The sequence below is a fragment of the Grammomys surdaster genome, unplaced genomic scaffold (genome assembly GCF_004785775.1).
Source record: "Grammomys surdaster isolate TR1022 unplaced genomic scaffold, NIH_TR_1.0 211, whole genome shotgun sequence".
NCBI classification, from domain to species: Eukaryota; Metazoa; Chordata; class Mammalia; order Rodentia; family Muridae; genus Grammomys; species Grammomys surdaster.
Genome location: NW_021604656.1, coordinates 4,549,641 through 4,560,231, shown reverse-complemented (window position 1 = coordinate 4,560,231; position 10,591 = coordinate 4,549,641).

Genomic DNA, 10,591 nt, shown 5'->3' with positions numbered 1-10,591 from the left:
CCCAAAAGACATATACTACATGCTTAGACATTCTACATGTACATGAATAGACATAGATATACCATATACACATGCATAGACATAGACAAACCATATGCATATGCATAGACATATACATACTATATGCATAGACACACTAGATGCATAGACACAGACATATAGTATATGCAAGGTATCTGGAGCAGTAAAGTTCATGAAGACAGACAGGGACATAGTGATTGACAGGGCTTAGTCAAGTGGACAGATGTTTAAGTGTGAAATGACAAGACTCCTGAAAATATGTTGCACAGATGTGGACGTATTTAATATCACTGTAAGGTTAATTTAGCAAATGGTTTGTCTGTTTTACCAGCCATTTTTAAAAATTCTTAAGGGAAAGAAGAAGAAAAAGGACACACAGGCAGGCTGACTGTCGTAACAGGATGAGCACTTGGGCAAAGACAACCTCAAAATCTTGAAGCTCACAGTGCCCTGGGGAGAGCAATAGATTAAGTCTCAGAGAATAGACTTGAATTCACAATATAGACTCAAAAGCCAACAGAAAGCTACAGCCAGACAGCTGGGGATAAAGACGTCCACACCTTACAGCTTCGGTGATGGCAAAGTTCCTTCGGCTACACTTGGTGACGCTCTCCTCCCCTGGGCTTGTTCTTAGAACTTATTGTTTTTAAAAAGTTCTTATTTATTTGGGGGAAAGGGCACACGTGCTGTACTGCTCATGTGTAAGTCAGAGGGCAGCTTTCTGGAGTCATTCCCTTTCCTACTGTGTGGGCCCTGGGGATTGAACTCAGGCTACCGAGCCTTAGTTTGAGCAAGCCCTCTTACAAACATCCTGCCACTTTTAAACTCGCTAACTGACTTAATCCTAGGTATACTGCTATGAAGTACCTCAGTAGGATTCTGATTTCACAGCTAGGGAAGCAGGGTCAAACATTGTGCAAAGAGTATAGTAAGCACCTGTAGTCACCTGTAGTCCCAGCTACTCAAGCAGCTGAGGCAGGATGATTTGAGTTAGGAGTTCAAGGCCAGTCGGGTGGTATAGTAAGATCCTGTTTCCAAAGGTCATCCCCTGAGCAAAGAGTCTTTTAATTTTTTTTAAGATTTTATTTATTTTATGTATATGATGAGTACACTGTAGCTGTCTTCAGACGCACCAGAAGAGGGCATCGGATCCCATTACAGATGGTTGTGAGCCACCATGTGGTTGCTGGGGAATTGAACTCAGGACCTTTGGAAGAGCAGTCAGTGCTCTTAACTGCTGAGCCATCTCTCTAGCCCCATTTAATTTCTTACTCTGGATCAGGTCTCTCTTTTTTTAAAGGTTTATTCATTTTCTGTGTATAAGTGTTTGCCTGCATATATGTCTGGACATCACAGAAGTTCCTAGTGCCCAGAAAGTCCAGAAGAGGGCACTGGATCTCCTGAAACTGGAGTTACCAATAGTTGTGAGCCTTCATGTGGGTGTTAAGAACTGACAGTGTGGCTTCTGCAAGAGCAGCAAGTGATCTTAGCCACTGTTCATCTCTACAGCACCTGAATCAGGGCTTTTAATACATGTTGGGCACAGGAAATTATAAAGTATCTCTCTTACTTGCTAAAGATAGCAAGCAATGCAGTTTCCTAATATTGACAATGCAAAGCCGGGCATCGATCGTTGTGAACGCTTTTAATCTCAACACTCAGGAAGCAGAAGCAGGCAGATCTCTGTAAGTTGGAGGCCAGCCTAGTCTAGAGATAGTTCCAGGACATCCAGGGCTACACAGAGAATCCCTGTCTTAAAACAACAACAACAGTAAAACAAAACAAAACAACAACAACAACAACAACAACAAACCCCACTCAGCTACCAAATCCCTACATTTCAGTAGGACAGCATTGGTAATTGTTGGGGACAGTATGAGATTCCTATACTGGCAATGATTTTCTTTTTTAAGAAGAAAAATGATAAATCGAGATTTTAAACAAAAATAAAAGAACTTCAGAATAGGACTAGGCCTAGTGCATTCCTGTAATTCCTGCACTCCATCACCTGAGGCAGAAAGCTTTGAGTTTGAGGTCAGCATGAGCTTTAAACTAGTTTAGACAAAAGCTGAAGATCATCCAGTGCATTTAGGGACTCAGGGTTTCTGAAGTTACAAGTTCCTAGGGAGGTTCTCCCCTGGATGTGGTCACGGAGACAAAGACAAGGACACACAGGCTTGAGATGTAAGGGGTGCTGTCCACAGTCCTGAATAGTGATCCTTGTGCTACAAACTGTAGGTAAGGGACCCTCGCTGTATGTTGGGGATTGGTGCTAATGCTTTGATTTTTTAAAATATTTATCTGTTTGTTTGTTGTTTGTTTGTTTGTTTGTTTGTTTTATGCATAAGTACACCATTGCTGTCTTCAGACACACCAGAAGAGGGAGGCCATCAGACCCCATTGCAGATGGTTGGGAGCCACCATGTGGTTGCTGGGAATTGAACTCAGGACCTCTGGAAGAGCAATCAGTGCTCTTAACCTTCGAGCCATCTCTCTAGTCCTCTGATGCTTTGAATTAATTGGGAGTCTTCACATCCAAATGCTGAAGTTCCTTGTCCCTAATTGGTTTTTGATCTATCAATAAAGATGCCAGCCCCCAAAAGGGAGACGGTGCTGGGCCTTTAGATTTGCATGGGCTAGGAACTGGGAAAAAGAAGAGAGAATAGAGAGAGAATAGTCATGACCTGGGTGGGGGATTGTTGGGGGCTGGAGGGAGGGAAGGATGGGACGTAAGAGCTGCAGGAGAGAAAGCCAACCAACCATGTGAGAATTCAGGTGGGTGGCCACTGGCCACTTTCCTGATTGGGCCTGGAGTAGCAAGGAAAGGTTTAGGGGTGCCCAGCCTTTGAGCAAGCCAAAGCATTTAAAAATTAACTAGTCTGTGTGTGTGTGTCTTCCATTTGTGACTCCAGATAGCTTCTAGGTGAGTGCACACATGTAGCCCAAACTACCACTACAGATGGCCCCAACTCAATAGGCAAGAACCCATTTTAAAAAAATTTAGAAATTCTTGGATGAAATACACACATACACACACACACACACACACACACACACAAATGATATAAGTCTGGGAGAAGGAAGAACTGGTTTCTCAGCGAGTGGAGCTGAGTTCTCTTGCCAGCTGGGAAACCAGAACAAAGGAACACAGGCACTGCAGAGAGAGCCTCAGTTCAGAGACACTGGGAGCCCCTGCTGTGCAGAGCAGCTGACTAGCTCCCTGATGGGGTGCAAGAAGGAAAATAGTGAGAAGCAGACAATAAAAGCTGCCTGCCTCCAGATAAATAAAGGAGAGCGATTTATAAATTTGATTTAATTGTTTTTAGGAATAGAAGGGAATATTCAGATTTTGCCCGAGCCATGTGGGGATTTCTTTCCATGGTTCAAAAATTGATATAGAATTAAGATTCTCGTTGGTAGAAATTTGTATATTGATACAAAATTTGAAATTAATATTGTTACTCTTAGATAGGCATTGTGCCTATGCAACTCATTTAAGAACACAAGGCTTAGACCAGTCCTTCTATAGCTGCTATTACAAACTGTTCAGGATGATTACATAATGCAAGTTAAGGGCCAGATAGTAAACTCATGGTTATATTAGATTCTGGTTTAATTATAATAAGATGTTTTCAATATTATTCAATTAGAAATAACTCAGAACAGCCGAGGTTTAACAGTTCAGATATGATATAATATAATATAAATCCTCCAAAAACATCAGAAGTCCACAGAATCTGACATTTAATCATTCCTTATTATTGAAATTTTGACTAGAGACATGTCTGCTCCTAACAGTGCCTACTTCACAGTTCAAAGAAGACATTGAGCATCTTTACCTCCAGGTGAGTTGCTTATCCTGACAAGGTAGCCACAGGGAAGAAAAATTGACAAAATACTGGCATTCCTCCTGGTCCCTCCTGCTGACTTGTGCCAAGGCTGAGACCTGGATGTCTCTGCTAGGTTGTATCACCACTGTTGCTAACCCAATGCTACCAAACTGGACAGCTAGTGTATCTGTGAAGTGTTTGCGAGAGGATCAAGTGCCGCTGCTGACTTGCGGACTGAACTGCCCATTTCCAGACAACACAGACAGGAGTTGCTTCAAAGAACCTTTCTAAAAAGGTCCACTTCCCCCATGTCCTTTCTTCCCCACTATCTCTGGTGGGTTGTGGGTTAAAAGGGAGGTTAAATCATTTAAGAACCGTCATTAAAAATAGGTTTTGTAAAAAAATAAAATTACGCAGGTTTGAGTTCAGGATTTTGTATTATTTTTATGGAGCGTCACTTTGACTCAGTGTTTTGTAAACATCTCCATCACCTTCTGATTGGTTTAATGAAGAGCTAAATGACCTGCAACAAAGCAGAAAAGGATAAGTGGGACTTCCAGGATGAGATAGGGACTCTGGGAAAGAGTCTGAGGCAGGAGATTCAGCAGCCAAATGTGGAGAAAGAAGCAGATGCAGGTATTCAGGAGGTAAGGAGCCGCATGGCAGAATGTAGACTAGTATAAATATTTGAATTGTCAAGTATACGGGCTAGTTGAGAACAAGCCTAAGCTAAGGGCAAGCTTTCATAACTAATAAAAGTATCTGTGTCATGACTTGAGCAGCTGATGGGCAAGAGACTTATGATTATAGCCAGCCGGGGAGCGTCTTCTCCTGTCAATCAATCCTTCTTGGGTGTGTCTTTTAGTTTGTTCCAGACACCCAAGTTGATGGTCAAGATTAACTACCACGACCCCTTCATCTATTTCTAATCTCCATGTAGGCACACTGATAAAAATCCTCCCTCTTTGCTTTTCAATATTAATTATCTCTGTAATCAATGTATTGGAGATGAAGGGCCAAGCCCAACTTGTTAGGGCTGCCAGAACTTAGACTTTTGTCTTAAACACTCCTATAACAGGATAATAGACAGAAGCTACTGTGCGGGGCGTGCGCGTAGTGGTCTCGCCGGCAAAAACATACACACACGCACACACACACACACACACACACCAGAATCCTTCCGTAGAAACACGTTTATTCCCATAAACCAAAATGGTGGTAGAAGACGACTCCCAGCCCTGGGAAAAGCCCTTATATACCCTAGAGCGGCGTAATCATCTCTGATTGGCCGCAAACTCGTAGCGCGCCAAACGCCGTGGGATGGGCTTAGCTTTGGCGGGCTTTACATGGCACATGCGCACTTTATTTGTTTACTAGGAAGAATTATGGCTGACAGCGCCACCTAGCGATGGCGGACTTTGCCAGCACCTGCCGCGGCTCCCAACAAGCTACTACGCCCACATTTGTGAATTGAGGGAGATGTGGAGCGGTGAGACTGGGAAAAGCTGGTCTGGAGTAAGAGTGGGGTTGAGTCGTGCCCAACCCTGGAAATCTCATCCCGAGATCAGCAGGAATAGGACCATGCCCCCTTGCATATAGCCCTGTGCCCCCACCTTTGCCTCATCCAAGGATGTCACATAGCCATTAATCAGGTTAAATTTCCTTTCCCCTGGCAGCACCTGGAATTCCTCATGCAAATGAGTCATCTGCAACACCCTGGCCCTGGCCAATGATACACTCACCTCATAGCCCCTACTCACCCCACAAAGGTTTAAATGACCTTTGTTCCCCTCAATTAAATGAGCTTCTCAATGAAGCCTGCCTCCCAAGAGTCTGTTCTCTTCAGCTCAATCAACACCTGAGGTCTCAGCACCTCCAGCAATTCTGTCTCACTTTTCCATCAGGCTGCCTGTTGTGATTAAAGATGCTCACACCATTGTGGAGATTGAGGATGCTCACACCATTAGGGAGTCTGAGAATGTTCACACCATTATGGAGATTGAGGATGCTCACACCATTTAGGAGACTGAGAATGCTCACACCATTAGGCAAATTGAGGATGGTCACACCATTATGCAGATTGAGGATGGTCACACCATTATGCAGATTGAGGATAGTCACACTATTAGGGAAATTGAGGGTGCTCACACCATTAGGAAGATTGAGAATGGTCACACCATTAGGGAGATTGAGAATGCTCACACCATTATACAGACTGAGGATAGTCACGCCATTATGGAGATTGAGGATGCTCACACTATTAGGAAGATTGAGAATGCTCACACCATTAGAGACTGGGGCAATGAGGAGAAATGACAGTGTGATGGTTTGTATATGCTTGGCCTGGGGAGTGGCACTATTAGGAGGCGTGGCCCTGTTGGAGTAGGTGTGGCACATGATTGAAAATTGTATGTAGTCATTCCTCCGTGTAGGTCATTACAACAAGTCATGCAACCTTCCCTGATTCTTCCTTCCTACCTTGTAGTTGACTGAAGAGAACTTTGAGAACCCAGAAGAGGCAGAGCCAAAAGGCAAACAACTTAAATGACCTCATGAACAAACTCTCATTCAACCAATGACTGTGGCATGACCAAAAAAAACAAGAGGCTAAAACTTTGACATTTGAGTCCTGTTTGATACAGCAGTTATCAAACACCGTGACATAGACAACTATCATTATTCCTCTAAGAAGTTAACTGGCTGATCTCCTCAAAATAAAGTTCCACACAGGTTCAGGCTGAGTCCCAGAGACTCATATTGTGCTTAGCAGCAGTAAATCAGTCAACTTGGGAGACAACCCATGTTGCTGGGCCAGCTGTGTCAGTAAAATAGTTGGGGGGAGCAGACAGTTTAACGGCTACAAAAGGAGTCATATTGCCAATCAGTCTTTTAAGAGTTTCTTTTGAGTTGGGCATGGTGGCACACACCTGTAATGTCAGAGCACCAGAGGCAGAGGCAGGCAGATCTCTGTGTGTTTGAAGCCAGCTTGGTCTCATAGTGAGGTCTAGCCAGGGCTACATAGTGAGACCCTGTAGTGATAATATTGGAGTTTTAGTTTCTTTTAAAAACACAGAAACTCTATAAGAATGGCTCTTTATTTATTTATTTTTGGTTTTTTGAGACAGGGTTTCTCTGTGTAGCCCTGGCTGTCCTGTAACTCACTCAGTAGACCAGGCTAGCCTCGAACTCTCGAACTCAGAAATCCGCCTGCCTCTGCCTCTCAAGTGCTGGGATTAAAGGCGTGCGCCACCACCGCCCGGCTGGCTCTTTAATTTTTTAAAGATTTTCTTGTTTATTATATATACGGCGTTCTGCCTGAATATATGCTTTGGAGGCCAGAAGAGGGCACCAGATCTCATAACAGATGGTTGTGAGCCACCATGTGGGTGCTGGGAATTGAACTCAGGACCTCTGGCAGAGCAGCCAGTGCTCTTTTGTTGTTGTTTCATGAGAGTAGCTCGTGGGTTTATTATTAATGTACTGTCCATAGACATAAGGCACAAGAACCTCCTGCCTCAACAAAGAAATTGAAAAGACACTGACAAGAAAAGCATACACTAGATACGCTATGGAGTCAGAGGTCCTGTGACGTGCCATCTCTGTTTTGATACCCAGAAGAGAGTGTAAGACTTTCCAAGGCTTTCAAAGCTTTGGGGAGTCCAGGGTCATTTTGGGAGGAGTCCTCAGCGTACTGCTTTGAAGAACCCAATGGGTATGGTGTATTTTTCCCAACTCTTTTTCCCGTCTATACATTAAACTAATTCCTAGGTCAAAGTCTGACCCAGAGCTTCTGACCAACTGAGACCAAAAACTATGTTCCCTTGAGTCCAGCTCAGATGTGTGGGCCTCAGACGACGTCTTGCGCTCCATCTCAGCCCTTCGATATAGGAACCTATATAGCATATAGGAACCAAATCCTAACGTCTTCTTTGGTCATTGTGAGTGACTCAGCCAAGGCCTCCAGAGTCTCCTGGTTAGGCTTGGGGTCTGTCTCAGAGTGCTGTATTAGCTCCAGGAACTGCAGGAGGGTGAACGCAGATGGACTCAGAGTTGTCTCCATCTCAGTTTCTTCTTTCATCGCCACAGCTCACCTGAGTTCCTTCCTCAGTTTTCCAGCCACTGCTCTTAACCTCTGAGTTTAAAAACACACAGGGTTTTGTTCTAATCCCAGGTGTTACCTGTTAAGGGCAGATTGTCCACAGCAGCCAACTATGGCTTGCCTCAGGCTGTCTCCTTTCCATCCTCTTTCTCCTCTTAGCTGGTGTTAGGGGGTTGAAAGGGTGAAGGGGAGAAGAAAGGAGAACCCACAAAGTAGAAAAGACCAGCTACAAGTGGCACTCAGACGCAGGGCTAGCAACATGGGGAATTTGATTTGAAATGCTATAGAGAATATGGCAGGGAATGAAGGAATAGGTGGTTCTGTTCAAGCCACCAGCCAAAAAATAGTTGTGGCTGCTACTGCTGGAATATCCTTCAGAGGGGATTTTCTCATTTTTTCCCTTCTTTTTCCTATATTCTGTCTTGGCTTGTTTGTTTGTTTGTTTTTGTTTTTTTGTTTTATTGTTTTGTTTGGGGGGGGGATTGGCTTCACAACAGGAAAAATTGCAGATGTAAATGAAGAAGCCCAAGAAATAAAAACCGACTGAAATGGGAGAACAAAAGGGGCCGATCTGCTCTCATTTCTGAACGAGTTGCAGAATTGGCTGTGCAACTGGAAAATTTGTGAGTACATGTGTAAGCACTTGGGGGGGGGCAGGCAAGAAGCACCAGAAAAGGGAGAACAAAAAAGCCAGAGTCGGGGAGTTTCTCAGATGCAGGAAGAGGGAAATGAACTGTCCCTGTCCAGAGGGCAGTGAGGCCAGAGGAAGGCTGGAAAGCTGGGAGGACAATCTGGTGAAACAGCCTATTCGAGGGTTAATCTCCAACCAACTGTGTCACCAGAATGGAAGGAGGGGCGGCCCAGGGTTACAAGATCACTATCAGCTTTGCCAGTAGTCATACTGTACATGTCAGTTCATCGACTGCATATGGACTGCATATGTCTTTATGGTGTATAACAAGGTCTGGACAAGATAGAATAGTGTCCTGTAGAAATGAGGGATCTAAGATGTGGATTCAGATGGGATGCACTTGCCTTCTGTGAAACAAATTCTAAATAATTGGTCTACTCAAAATAGAACGAGTCCCCAAGACTGGAAGGTATTGGTAACAGCTGTTCTAGAGGCCTGTGTTGCAATGGTTAACATGGTGGAGGGAAAAAGCTGTGAATACTGAACAGTGAGATAGAACCAGGGGAGAGAATACAGTAAAATATCAGCTGCTGGGTGAAAGGTAGTATTCTGATAGACAAGAACAGATAACTCTACTGTAGAACAGTGTTGACTAGTGGCTTTAAGAGCTTGGGACTCCCGGACGGTGGTGGCACACACCTTTAATCCTAGCACTTGGAAGGCAGAGGCATGCGGATTTCTGAGTTCGAGGCCAGCCTGGCCTACAGAGTGAGTTCCAGGACAGCCAGGGCTACACAGAGAAACCCTGTCTCGAAAAACCAAAAAAAAAAAAAAAAAAAAGAGAGAGAGAGAGAGAGAGCTTGGGACTGGAGAGATGGCTTAGTGGTTAAGAGCACTGACTGCTCTTCCAAGGTCCTGAGTTCAATTCCCAGCAACCACATGGTGGCTCATGGTGGCTCACAACCATCTGTAATGGGATCTGATGCCCTCTTCTGGTGTGTCTGAAGACAGCTACAGTGTGCTCACATAAAATAAAGGAATAAAAACAGTAGTAATAGTAAAGAACTTGGGACCAAGTTGAGGAACCCTGGGGAGAAAATCCAACTCATTTGCAAAGACTATATAAGGGTCTTAATGTGGCATGTAGTAAAATATAAACAGTAATCGGCAACATCTGAAGAAGCCTTCATTGTTTGTTTGTTTTTTTATAAAGATTAGTCTCAGCTGTGAACAAAGTTGTATCAGGCCCTGACACAAGACCTTGATAGAGACCTTGGTATATGAAAATGCAAATACCAGATATAAAATAGTCATTAGACTGTTCAAGGCACAGGCAGCGCCTATGGACAAGTGGATACGATCGATATTTTTTTCTAGCATGTACCATGCTAATACCATAGGTCAGGGTATAGCTAGAAGTCTCTGATATCAAAATGCCAGGTGCTTCAATCATGGGAAATGCGGTCATTTGCAAAGGCCTGTGACCAAGCAGCTAATGATCTCAGATCTCAAAATGCTTGGTGCTTTAATTGTGGGAAATTTGGTCATTTGTAGCAAAATTGTAAGCAAGTCATCTCTAGGGGGAAAGGTTTTTCTAAATACACACCAGAAAAAAGGCCTAGGCTTCCAGGGGTGTGCAGGTGATGTGGCAAGAGTTGCCACGGGAGACTGGAGTGGAGCAGGGAGGTAAACAGCTAGCCATGTGGTGGGGCTAGGCCAAGAAGTCAGGTTAATTTAGATGAGCCAGTGTAGAGACTGTCCAGCAAAAACCCTACAGCTTTAAACTATATGGAAGTCTGTGCATCATTTGGGCCCTTGAAAGCTCCAGGATATTTTCTGTAACAACTACTAGAAATAATTTGTAAGCAACTTTCTCAATCTGTTATTTAACGCTACATGGATGATATTTTGTTGACTGAGTCTGACACAGTTACTTTAGAGAAAATGTTTAAGGAAACACAAAGAATTGTGCCATGGTGGGGGTTACAAGTTGCTCCCTGAAAAAAAAAA